At 34.2% G+C, this 14,138-nt stretch overlaps 1 long non-coding RNA gene and 1 pseudogene across 1 annotated transcript in view; one reads left to right on the top strand and one right to left on the bottom strand.

The window, feature by feature from the left end:
- The window catches only part of LOC118541259 (uncharacterized), a 38,860-nt gene extending 25,777 nt beyond the window's left edge, over positions 1-13,083 (bottom strand). The window contains exons 1-2 of the long non-coding RNA XR_013446172.1: positions 12,822-13,083; positions 236-386 (exon numbers count right to left, since the gene is read on the bottom strand). This is a non-coding gene — a long non-coding RNA (uncharacterized LOC118541259). The remainder of the gene's footprint in view (positions 1-235; positions 387-12,821) is intronic.
- Positions 12,563-13,744, top strand: LOC118528977 (F-box only protein 8-like; annotated as a pseudogene).
- Positions 13,745-14,138: the final 394 nt, after the last annotated feature.

Below are 14,138 nucleotides of genomic sequence, written 5' to 3'. Positions count from 1 at the left end.
CCTAAAAATGGTCTATCTTGGTGAGTGTTCCATGTGTGCTTGAAAAGTGTATATCCTGCTATTGTTGAGTGTAGTGTTCTGTAGCTATCAATGAAATCCAGTTGGTTAATGGAGTTGTTTATTCTTCTATATCTGTGCGGTTTTCTGACTATTAGTTCTATCTACAGAAAAAGAAACGTCCTCTACTCTAAATTACTGACCAAATGCTTTACTAAAACTGTGCTTCTGGCCTTACTTTTAGCGTCCATTACTTCTGTGGCAACCTCCTGATCATTGTCCTCCGAGGTTTCTATTTCCTTCCCGCTGAAGCCTTGATATCCTTCCCGTAGTCCTTCCAGCTCTGGTAGCTCCATGGCCACAGAGAGCTGCCAGCACCAGGGTTCACACTGTGAATATATAAAGAACACATACAACTCAATAGCAAATAACGTAAACCCTGATTAAAAAATGGACAGAGAAACTGAAGGAACAGTTTTCCAAAGAAGACAAACAAATGACAGGTACAAAAGAGCATCTTTTCTTAAAAAATTAAAAAGAGAACTTTCATATAATCCAGCAATCCACTTCTGGGTATATATCCAAAAGAATCAAAATCAGGATCTTATAGAGTATCTACACTCCCATATTCATTGCAGCATTACTCACAATAGTCAAGATATGGAAACCACCTAAGTGTCTGTCAACTGATGAATGGGTAAAGGTGTGACATATATATATATATATATATATATATATATATATATATATAAATATATATATAAAATATATATATATAAAATATCACTCAGCTATGAGAAAGCAGAAAATCCCTCCAATGCGATGACTTGGATAGACCTTGAGAGTATTATGCTAAGTGAAATAAGTCAGACAGAGAAGATAAATACTGTATGATGTCACATATATGGCATCTAAAAAAGACAAACTCAGAGAAAGAGCAGAGTTGTGGTTTCTGGGGTTGGAGGGTGGAAGAAATGGGGAGATATTGGTCAAAGAGTACAAACTTCCAGTTATAAGATTAATAAGGTTGGGAATCTAATATATAGCATGGTGTTTGTAGCTAATAATACTGTATCATATGCTTGAATATTGCTAAGAGAATAGATCTTAAAGATTCTCACCACAAAAAAGAAATAACCACGTGATGGGCTGGAGGTTGTAGCTAATACTACAGTGGTAATCATTTTGCAATTTATAAACGTATCAAAATAACACGTTATACACCTTAAACTTACATGAGGTTATATGTCAATTATTATATTTCAATTAAAGCTGAAAAAATAAAAAAATAATGAAATTACATGTAGAAGAAACAAACTAATGAAGAAAAATCACATGATCATATCAATTGCAGAAAAACTTTGACTGATTCATTAATTTCCTTGCTTACTTTTTTGGCCAATTTTCTTTGTTTCAGTAGAAAAAGGTAATTCAGAAATTTTGAAAGGCATTTTGTTGAACATTGGTATAAATTGGAGAGAAAATACTTTAGATGATTCAGCAGTGAATGAGTCATCAACAGATGGTTTCAATTAAACTTTTTCAAAACACATATTCAGCAAGGGTAAACCAACTAGTTCAGGTACCTGGTTTTTACATATTTATTTCTTTTTTAGAAACATAAATCAGGTAATTTGTTTCAGTATTTGGGCAGAATATATTATTAAACATTGTTTTCCTTTCTGTGACTTATTTTGACCATACAAGAGAGAAATAGGTGATTATATTCAAGGGATTGAATATATAAAGCAGGTCACAAATAGGAATATTTAAGCCATATTTGCTTATAAAGGATCTTAATATCTTTGTGAAAACCATGACCTAATAGAAACCCTGGCTAAGATTCTGAATGCTTTGTTCAGGAGAGAGGGAAATGAATAAATGAGATAATACATTTTTAGCCAACTAATCAGCAATATATTTGTTTTCTGTTTTTTGATCACGTATCCCTAAATAGTTTAAATTGTCTAATATTAAGAATGACAGTAAGATTCTAGCAAAACTGTTAACAGGAAGTGCTAAATATTTCCCAAGCTGATTTTATAATTCTGGTGTAACACTCAGAGTTCTCCAGAGAAACAGAATGAATAAGATGGTTGTATAATATATATAATTTAAGGACTAAGCTTACATGATCATGGGGACTGGCAATTCTGAAATCTGTAGGGCAGGCAGGCATGCTAGAAACTCAGGGTTTCCATGTTATAGTCTTGAGGCAGAATGCCTTCTCTAAGAAAGCTCAGTTTTTGCTTTTAAAGTCTTCAGCTGATTGGACGAGGCCCACCTGTACTATCCATGGTAAGCTTTAATTAAAGTCAGCTGATGTTAGGTGTGAGCCACATCTATAAAATACCTTCACAGCAACACCTAGAGTAGTTTGATTAAATAATTTGGTACTATAGCCTTGCTAAACTGGTACATAGAACTAACCATCACAACTGGTTATCTGATTTTGTAGTTTGCTTTCTTTTAAAGTGAGATATTTTAGATATTTTAGATATAATATGTTTATAGTCATTAATTCAGGTATAAATTAATATTATTATTTGTTAATATTAAAATTAATCACTATTCATTACTACAACCAATATATAAGTATTACACATTTTATATTCATTCATTCAACTATTTTTTTAATTTAACATTTACTATATTAGGTACTATACTTTGTTCTGAGACACCTACAATAAAGATATTATACCCAAACACTTAAGAAGTTGAAATTTCAGGGGCACCTGCATGGCTCAGTTGGTTAAGCATCTGCCTTCGTCTCAGGACATGATCCCAGGATCCAGGGATGGAGGCCTGCATCGGGCTCCCTGCTCAGTGGGGAGTCTGCTTCTCCCTCTCCCTCTACCCATGCTTGTGCTCTTGTGCGTGCATGCTCTCTCTCTCTCTTGCATGTGTGCAAGCACGCGTTCTCTCTCAAATAAGTACACAAAATCTTAGAAAAAAAGAAGTTTAAGTTTCAGTGAGATGAAATAGTTAAGTCTTGACTTTGTATACATACACATATCATCTCCAATTTTCAAGTTAAAAAATGCTCTAAAATATATTTCATTCATTAAATATTGCTTAATGACTGCATACTTTAAAGGCTAAAAAAATAAAGTACCTCCCCTCAAAGAGTTTAAAATCTGCTGGGAATCCATTTGACTCTTAATTTTGCCACTATGTGTTATGGGAAAATTACTGTAATTTGAGGTTGAATTTCCTTATCTATGGAATGAGAATTATACTAGATAACATTTCAGTAACATTTCTTTATGGTCTTAAAATAATATTATTTTCAAGATTCTTTGTATAGAAAATTATTCTCCAGTGGGTAAGAATGGATACATTATTTATAATGATTTTATTCTAAGTAGGAAATTAGTTATTAATGGCTTACATACAAGTACTGAGTTCTAGACATATTTTTTCCTGTTTAGATTCACAGCTAAATTGCTTTCATAAAACAATAAAAGTTAACCTCAAAGACTGATAGAGAAAATTACCATTAAGTAGAAAATGCAGTGGCCAATAGCAGAATGTGGGCTTTAACATGAGGTCAACATTAAATGAAAATTACTATTTTGATATAGTCAACTGGTTATGAACTAGATATAAAAAATGTTTTAAGAATTCAAGGTTTGAGAATTTAAAAAACTATATTATGTGTTAAAGTTTATTATTTGGAAGTCATATTATGTTTGGTCTCCAAATTAAAACTTATTTTCAAAATTTAGCTATTCAAGATTAAAGGAGCTCCTGCACTGTAAAGTACATATTACAAGGAAGTACAGTTCTTAATACTTGTAGGAAGTGATTCACTTTAATTGTTTGTACTCATTTCCATAAAAGACAATTGCCTAGGGCAATGATATTATCATGATGTTATTAGTAGTAGTATGCACATGTTTGATGCTTTACGAATTTGAAGGTAAAGGCACACTATTTTATGTATCCTTTCTTCATGAGGAAAAAGCAAACCTTCTATTCTGTAAGTGAACTGCCTGCAATTCTCAGGACCCACCAAAATTTCATTCTTCATATTTACTTTCTATTTTCATAGCAATGGGAATGGAATGTGATCCTCAGGACTCAGCCATTATCCTGACCTCTGTGTCCATAGCCTTTGACTCAGGCCTGAGTTCACCATAACTTATTTTTACAACAATCCTGAGATGCAGCCAGACCACTTGGCAATATTTTCACTCCTACTCAGCTTGTTTCAAAATGGGAATTCTCACTGTTTCTCTTTTTAGAGCATTCCTAGTTTCAGCATGAAACCTTTTAAAATAAAACTGCTGTTATGCAAATGACTGAAGACAAAATGCATTTTGTTCAATTCCCAGATTCTGTCTTGATTATTAAGCGCCATAAAGCCCTCTACTTTCCAGGCTTATTCACAAAGTTATTACCCAATCTGGCAATATTTTCTCAAGAAATTTCTGGACAGTATATACTTTTTTATGATGGCAAATCGGTTCACTGTTTTCATAAGCTGCATCGTAGAGTAAATCCCCAACATGTGCATCCTGAATACTTGCCTTGTTTGGTCATAAATCATTGGAATTGTTTGTGACTATCAATGAGTCAAAGGGAACATTTCAAGATTTGGGATTGGAATTCTTTCCTTTGACTTTTGCTATTCTCCTATGGTTTTGTTTTGCAGTTTACTATGTGCAGTTTTTCACTCCAGTCCCCCTGCACCCCTTGTTGGGTTTTTATAATAGTGTGAATTGATGGTCTTCAAACTTGTAAGCTATCATTTTCTAGTTTTTTCTTCCAAAAACAGTCCACTTCCCTTAAGCTTAGCTCTTGTGTTCTTAAATAAAACTTGAATTGAAGAAATGGTCATATTTCTGACAAGCTGTGAGACTTACCAAGGTCATTTTTGTTTGCTCTATCACTTAAAATACAATCCTACTTACAATTGCCTGGCGTGGTTGAGTGCATTTTTTTAATGTACCTAATACCTTTTGACATTGGGAAATAAGAAGCTATGAAAATAAGGTTGATAAACCAGTAAAGAAGTCTCTCCTTAAATGGTCACAATCTGCCAGGAACTGATAAGGAAAAGGATCCTGTGGGGACAATGACAAGAAACTTACAGCCATCAACCCCATGTCAGCACTGGGTGAGAAAACAAATAGAATTCCAGACAACTCAGAACAAATACTACAAATCAGAGAAGATCCCAAAACCTCCTTTCAATCTTACACTTTTGAAAGACAACTAAAATGCACAAAGGATATTGGGCAACTCCACACTAATCGTTACATTGTGCCTTTTCTTTTGTCTTTCTTCTCTTGATCTCAAATTAAATTTATCTTCAGTGAAAAGCTTTCTCTATGGGGTATATCATTTTATCGCCAACGTAAAACACTCAAGAGGAGACCGAGGCAGAGTAAGGGTAAGTTAATTATTGCAATTATGTGTTAATTATGATGAATTCTTTTAGAGTAATGAAGTAATGCTTAGCAAATTTCTGCTGAGTCTTTATATACTCTGTTCTAAAGGGTATTGAAGCTATAAAGTGTTATTGGAAAATGATATTGTCAGATGAACTTAAAATATAAATAATCATAGATTGACAGATCACAGATATTGCAATGTGGATAGTTATTCCTCATGACAGTAAAATATTTTTCACAAACTCTTTTTTTTTTTTTAAAGATTTTATTTATTATTTATTTGAGAGAGAGAGAATGAGAGAGAGCGAGTACATGAGAGGGGGGAGGGTCAGAGGGAGAAGCAGACTCCCTGCCGAGCAGGGAGCCCGATGCGGGACTCGATCCAGGGACTCCAGGATCATGACCTGAGCCGAAGTCAGTCGCTTAACCAACTGAGCCACCCAGGTGCCCTTCACAAACTCTTGTGTAAGAGGTATGTCTCAGATTTCTGATTCATTTTATTTTGACATTAGGGTGGGTTACATGACAAATTTTGATGCTATTTCTCACACAGGGTAGATAAAATGAATGGCAACAGATAATGGATTAATTGGAGCTTGTGAAATACCAGATACTATAGTTTAAAATATTTTCAAAGTAGTTGTGTAGCAAAGGTAGATGAAGAATAAAAACTAATAACACGAATATTCCTTAATCATTGAGAGAGTATTGTGTTCAAGACACTCTTCTAAATACCTTACATAGATTACATAATTTAACCTTCTTCCTCCACAAAAAAAAAAAAAAGACACAATAATGAGGTATTACCATTCACATTCAAGAGATAAAAGAAAACTTTCTTTGGCTGCCATATATTACTTCCTAGGCTGCAAACAACACAACAGACGGCATCCCATGAAGTTAGTGGGATCTTAGATTTAGGGAAGTCAAATAATTTGGGGAAACTCAAGCAAGCACTAAATGAATTTGAACCCATGCTTAATCTCTTAATTTACATTAATGTAAATTTACACGAATGCTTTCAAGACCATTTATATGTCGAAACAAACCTCCCTTGTTGATAAGAATGACTCAGTTGGCCTGAATGTGCCAAGATGGAATCTTACCAAAGTCAACCTAGAAGGTAAATGCTATTGAAACATTGGGGGTATGAGGTAGACATAAGTTTTTATAATACAAGTATACAAGTATATTTGTACAATATAGAAGCATTCTGCTCAATTTACATGCAAAATGATCAAGAAAAAAAATGCAGCATTTTGTGGAATTTTAAATGAGTAGGAGATCCAGAGTGAAATAGCTCAGTGACAATAATTTTTTTTTTCTGAATATCTGTGAAGTAAGAGGAAATAAAGACTCCCTAAAATAGAGGCATGAATATTGATTTTTAATATATTTTTTCTTTTTTTCATATATTTCTTTTTCTTGTCCCAAATTGTGAACTAGTATTTTCATTTATATGCTTCTAAACGATTGTGATCCTGAATTCACTGTTCAATGTGTCAATAGTAAAGTGAGTTTCTACAAAGACTTGGTCAAGGTAGTTGATTGTATGAGAATAAACCAGCTTCCAGAAAGAATCAGAGCGATGCTTCCTGAGGGAAAGCTTCTCTCTTGTTATTGCTCTGGTGACTGGGCACCTTCTGTAAAACTCAATGTTTTTCAGAAACTCAGAACCAAACTGTCAGCCTCCAGATATCCTCTGGCCAGGAGAGATTGAATTATAGAAAGAACACTTAAAAGCCTGTCTGCTTTTCTTTTAATTAATTTCAGTGGCCTAGGAGAAGAAGAAAATGAAGGTCCAAATAATTTATTCAGAAAAGTAGTAGAGAAATAGAATGGCTTGAAAGTCAGATTATTTGAATCAGTTTACAAACAGCATAAAATTAGCAGAAGGGGGAGATTGAATAAAATGACAATTATTCTAATACAATAAAGAATGTACTATGTTCCAATAATGGTTAAGAAGTGGAAAAATGACAAATAAGTTGATGATAAAGGTAAACTTTTGCAATAAAAATGATAGAGCAAAACAAACTGATATCAATTTAAAATCATGTGAAAAAGACTGAAAGAACTATAATTTCATTATCTTGATTATCACATGGTGTAGGTCAGAAGTTGGGAAAATCTTCTAAATTATGACATTGTATAAAATATGTGGTTTTAATTGTAGCTGAATTAACAAAGCTCTTATATTCTTTTATAATTACAAAATTGGGATATTTTATTAATATAGTAAATGTTACAATCATTGCATAATTTTTTTTTTAAAGATTTATTTATTTGACAGAGAGAGACACAGCGAGAGAGGGAACACAAGCAGGGGAAGTGGGAGAGGGAGAAGCAGCCTTCCCGCCCAACAGGGAGACCGATGTGGGGCTCGATCCCAGAACCCTGGGACCATGACCTGAGCTGAAGCAGACACTTAACAACTGAGCCACCCAGGCGCCCTGCAATCATTGCATAATTTTAAAAAGATATTATCATACAGCCAAATGAAAATATGCAGGTGCAAATTATTTCTTTTCAAATGAACAGTATCATTACTCACTATTTAATTTAATGCCCATAACTGATTACAGCATTTCTTCCTTCCTTAACTCTCAGTTTGATAGCAATGATTTCCCTTTTACAAAGTCATGTTAGAGTAAAAAACATTGACATTGATCTAGAGAGAGCTTTTATACAATCAAGACTATTACTGATAGTCAGTAGTAATTAGGCTCCCTCTTGGTTAAGGATTACTGACGGAAGCAAGTAAAAATGAACAGACTGTTTTGTAACACAAAATTTACCTACTGCGTGCACAAGTCATTGAACAAATGTGTATGTTTCGTTCTAACATTATCTTAGAAATGTAAGGAAGACAACATTTTGATATACTGAATAAAAATATAAATGCCAAATATGTAAGCAAAATATGGATTTCATTCATTAATTCATTCAGTCAATATATTTGTGGAATAGCTAATATGGTCTTTTTTTCATGGAATTTATATTAAGTGAATTTTCTTAAAGAGGGCATTCAGAGGTTTAGAATGTTTGCTCTGGAGAATAAGAGAGACAGTTGGTCGAAGACATTGAAAGGAATAACTGAGAGCACAGTTGAGACTGGAAAAGATGTAATTGGTGGGCTTCAAAATAAAATGATTTAATCTAGAGGCATTCAGCAGTTTGTTGGTAGCGGTAGAGATTGCACATAATTTATTGCATTAGTTTGAGATTTAGTAGAACTGCAGATGTCCCTAAAAGTTTTGTGTGAGCTGAAACTGTAAAAAGGATGTATATAAAACTGTAAGAGGTCTGTTAACTAAGTAATGTGAAATTTTCACATCAAAAACATAGATAGGGGGCGCCTAGGTGGCTCAGTCAGTTGGGCGTCCGACTCTTGGTTTCAGCTCAGGTCATGATCTCAGGGTCATGAGATCAGCCCCACACAGGGCTCCATGCACCTGGAGTCTGCTTGAGATTCTTTCCTCTTCCCTCTCCTTCCCCTCTGCCCCACCCCCCCACGCTTGTGTGCTCTCTCTCTCTCTCTCTCCCTTCCTAAAATAAATAAATAAATAAATACAAATAAGAAAAGTGAGATAGGAACGTTAGAATCAGCAAACTATACTAAGGAATGTGAAAGTTGGGATGAGAATCAGACAAAGACATTAACAAATTACATATATATATAATGTATACATGCGTATACATGTCTATATACACATTATAAGAGATTCTCAAGAGGAAGTTCTTTATCTCCACTTTTAATACTGAGAAAGCTTAAGGTATTTGTCAAGCAGGGAAACTGTCATTAGAGCTATTCCTGGAATTGCACAGGTGAAAACCAGGTTGTAGCAGACTGAAAAGTGAGTAGGAGTTAAGCTGGTAGAAAGAGCAAGCATAAAGAAGGCAATCTCTTCCGACTCAACAGAATGTACATATTAATGGGAAACTGGGTGCGAAAATTAGGGGATGCCAGACAAAATCTCTCAGATGTCATATATCCATGTATGAACTTAAGCAAGGACTGACTAAGTCAGGAGTGAATTCAGTGTACAGGTAGAAAGTAATTGCTTCTGCTCTATCAATGTAGGCAGTGAGAAAAATCCCACTCTTTTTTTTATTGTGGTAAAATTCACATAACATAAAATTAACCTGTAAAGGGAACAATTCGTTGGCATTTAGTACATTCACAATGTTGTGCAACAAAAAGCCAAACTTTTAATCAGTGTAGTCTGTTTTGAAGCATAAAAACAAATAGCTTGAAGAAATCAGATAGGAAAACTATTTGACTCTAGAGAATATACAAGCAAAAGGAAATAAAAATTAAAATCTGAGATAGGTATTGGAATGATTTCAGTCTGTTGACTAATGGCTTTAAATATGGTCTAAGATAAATAACAAAGTGCTGTTCCAGCTAATCAAAAATTGTGGCAAAGCCATGGTTTTCATGATAGTTTTATGTCTCCTTACAGTTGTGTGTGTTTGATTGTCCAAGTCCTTTCTTATCTTGGAGTTATAAATCTTTTAGAGCATGTTAGGTTTTGTTTTGTTTTGTTTTGTTTTGTTTTCTCTTCTACAACAGGCTATTGAAAATCAACATTTAAAAAATAATTTTTAAAAACAGAGTTGTAAATTGATTTTCCTAAACCTACAATTAGAGAAATTATTTCTAGGAATTACATTTGACCCAATTAAAGCTCAGGAAAGGATTTTGGTGTTTGGAGAAAATTGAATGATATGGAAGAAGTGCCGCATATGAGTGATGGGATTAGGTCCTGGTTGTTTGGGGAGAAACAACAGAGCCTACTAAGAAATGTGGAAAAGAGAAGAGGGGTCTTGAGGATGAAGCAGAGTAAAGGAGATGCCGATGAGCTCAGCAGCTTATTGTCTTTAATAGGAAAAGTTAGTTGAGTGTTTACACTCCTTTCTTTTATTAAAAACATGATGACCTGAGCTGACTCCCATAGTTTCCTTTCTGCTACAAACATGAGGTCATAGGTAAAATAACACTCTAAATATAATAATCTAGTCAAACACAAAGAAATGAAAAACTTAAGGAGTAGAAAGGATAATAAAAATTAATATGCTGTGAGTTGATGGCCCTATAATCTGTAGTGATTTTAGCCCTATATTTAGGCTTTCAAGGCTGAAGCCTAGCCTTTTAATCTACACAGGAAGACAAGAAAGATGGCCCCAGGCTGCTGAGGTGGTTAAACTCCACTTTCTAATTCTGTGTAAAATACTGCTTGAAAAATCCTTTCATAGATACGTTCCATCCATTAAAAGTGAACTGGAAAAACTCTACACACAAACAAAGAGGTGGCCACAAAATTTCTGTTTTGCCTAGAGTCTTGAGTATAAAGGTACAAAGGCAGTTGGGAAAAATCAAAGCCTTGGAGTAAACACATCTAAACCTAGTTTTCAAATTTATAATCTTCACCTACAATTTTTCCTAGAATATTGATATCTATATAACCTTGTCAGAAACAAGGAAACTGAAAAAATATAATCATATATGTTTGATGAAAATTAATTCATAAAATGCAATTATAAAACATGACAAGTGAGCCTCCATGAGGGTATTAGTAGATGCAAGAAATAGAAATTGACCTTAAAAGCTAAAATCACAGAATAATAAGGAAACCATTAAATATATACACTTAAAACTTTTGAGGAGCTAATAAAGGAAGAAAAGAACAAATTTGGAAAAATAAAATAGAACTCGTAAGTAGTATGCGTATAATAACTGAATGGAAACTCAATGGAAAGACTAAAGGGATTAGTTGGAGCTAAACAGATAATTTGCAAACTAGGAGATGGCTCTAAGGAAATAGCTCCACGTGCCACACAGAAAGTAAGCAGCTGGTGATAGTGACTGGCAGCGAGCACGAAGTATTTCTGGAATGTTTGTAATCTTTGGTTTCTTAAACTGGAGGCTGGTTAAATGGACACTTTGTGAAAATCCCTAGAGTTGTACAATTAAGAGTGATCTATTTCTATAAAGAGGTAAAAAAATGTTAGGTACAAGTACACAAAATTTGGAATATATATAACAACTGAAATTATAATGGGGAAAGAAAATATAAAAATTTCGATCAATTTTAAAGAAGTCAAAAATGGAGTAAAAAGAACAAATAAAACATGATGAGTAGATATACAAAACAAAGTGATTGAAATAAGTCCAAATATAAATTTGCCTCTTTAAATACAGAGAATGTTAGATTTGATAGAGTAACACATTTTATTTAAAAGAATCATACCTAAAATATAATGACTAAGAAAGTTTAAAATTCAAGAAATGGGAGAGGATCTGCCAGGTCCTGGCATATAGCAATCTTAATATATAATTAATATGCTTTTATACAGATAAAGGGAGTCATTCATGACAAAAAAATAATTCATCAGGCAGACATTGTATAATTCTACTTGAATATCTGTAATTCAGGATTGACTAGAAAATAAAAATATTTGCATACAAAAAAATGAGAGGCTTTAACACTGTTGAAAGAATTAATAGATGAATTTCAACAAAGAAGACATAAAGCTCAGAAGAAAGAAGGGGCATGTAAGAAACAAAACAAAACATACAATTGAAAATTTATGTAACATTCTCCATATTATGAGTTAAAATTAAATTCAAAGAGTAACTCACTGAAAATTACAAAATATCAATAACTGAATGGAAAAGATATATTTTTATAAATATTTGTGAAATGTAGCAAAAACCACAGAAATTTACACTCTTAAGTGAATTTCTTTAAAAATGGAGAAAATTCAGAAAAATGACATAAGCGTTTAACTCAAATAGTGAAATAATATCAATAATAGTGCTCCCACAAAATCTAGAAATGTACAAAATCTACACTATAAAAAAAATCTGTTATTATTTCTAAAAAAACAAAGAAAAAACAAAGAATATTTTTTATAAAGCCAGTTTTTCTTAGAGGCTAATAAAAGAGGAAAAAATTTGAGAAGGATAGATCAACAAAGAAAGGCAGGAGACACAATTTGAAAATAATGCAGATTCTCAAAAGAAGAAATTTTGGTTTGCCAACAGCAATTTCAGCCCATTTCAGAGAGTTCCAGCCTGCCCTTTCTGACAACCTGCCCTACAGATTCCACACTTGCCTGACTGACCTCCACAGTCACATGAGCCAGTTTCTAAGGGCTTGCAGATGGTTCAGGGGCTGTAGAGAGTGTCCAGAAACCAGCAGCGACAGGAGGAAGGCAACAGTAAGCAAAGCTACCTCAGCAGAGAACAGAGCAGGAGGATGGCTGCCAGCAACACTTCTAACAGCAGTCATAGTAAAAAAGTCCAAGGAGGCATTGATATATATCACCTTTTGAAGGCACAGAAATCTAAAGAACAGGAAGGATTCATTAATTTGGAAATGTTGCCCCCTCAAGCTAAGCTTTACCATCTTGTCTTACCTGAATGCAACTGACCTCTGCTTAACTTCATGTGTTTGGCAGGACCTTGCAAAAGATGAACTTCCCTGGCAAGCGTTGTGTAAATCCACTTGAGGTCACTGTTCCATATATAAGAAGCCACCTCTAGGATTTTCTTTCAGAAAATTGTATATGCAGCTGGATGAAGGCAACCTCACCTTCACTGCTAACCCAGAGGACGGAGTAAGCTACTTTATGTCCAAGGGTATTTTAGATGATTCACCAAAGTTTATCTTCTATACAAGAACACTGAGTTGGGGAAAAAAACAAACAAACAAAAAACAAAACTGAGACTCTATCTTGCTGAAAGGAGAGATGTCTTGGATGACCTTGTAACGTTGCATAACTTTAGAAATCAATTCTTGCCCAATCCACGGAGAGAATCTTTTCATCATGTCTATGCCCCTGGGGAGTGTGTGGGGAGTTCTCGAAGCTCTCCTAACAAAGTTCTCACATAGGTTCTGTGCTTGTAACCCTGATTTAATTCAAGAACTTGGCCTTAGTCTTGATGCAGTCTATCTACTGGGCTACTCATTTTTTTCTTAAGTTTATTTATTTTAAAGAGAGAGAGTGGGGGGAGGAGCAGAAAGAGATGGAAAAAGAGAATCTCAAGCAGACTTCCCGCTGGGCGGGGAGCTTGATGTGGGACTCAATCTCATGACCCTGAGATCGTGACCTGAGCTGAAATCAAGAGTGGACACTCAACTGGCCAAGCCACCCAGGAGCCCCCTCAGTGCTACTCTTTGATTCTACTTTCTATTGACCTCACTAGCCCTCACCTGAAGAACAAAATGTCAAAAAGAGAATTTATTCTAAATACCTGTCATGCTGCTCAAAACATTAGTAAAGATTTTGTAGGGCATTTTTATAACAACATCTACCTTATTGGCCATGTACCTGCATAAAAACACAATTGCTAGGACTTCAACTATTAACTTCAAACTAAAGATACCCAAGGACTTATTACCAGATATGGGGGTTACAGTAGAGCTGGTCATTCTAGCCTCTGTATACAATCAAGCTCAAGTGTACACCTTTTTTTTTCTTTTACTATTTCCTTTTTTAGTAATTTCCTTGGGGAACTAGAGAATTTTGTAGAGTTTTTCTTAATTTTGCTTATCATGTTTTACACAAAGCAGAGCCATTGTCTCACACAGCTGTTTAAGAATGTTAAACTGACATCCTCTAAAAAATGGTATATTTGTGCATTAGATTTGCTTGAAAAACTATTCATTTCCATTCTTTTTTAGAATACTATGTCATGTGTACATATTTAATTAAAGAGATTTATAATCACAA

The sequence above is a fragment of the Halichoerus grypus genome, chromosome 3 (assembly GCF_964656455.1).
Source record: "Halichoerus grypus chromosome 3, mHalGry1.hap1.1, whole genome shotgun sequence".
Classification (NCBI taxonomy): Eukaryota; Metazoa; Chordata; class Mammalia; order Carnivora; family Phocidae; genus Halichoerus; species Halichoerus grypus.
The sequence above is the reverse complement of the archived record's forward strand: the minus strand, read 5'-3'. Positions and strand labels throughout refer to the sequence as shown.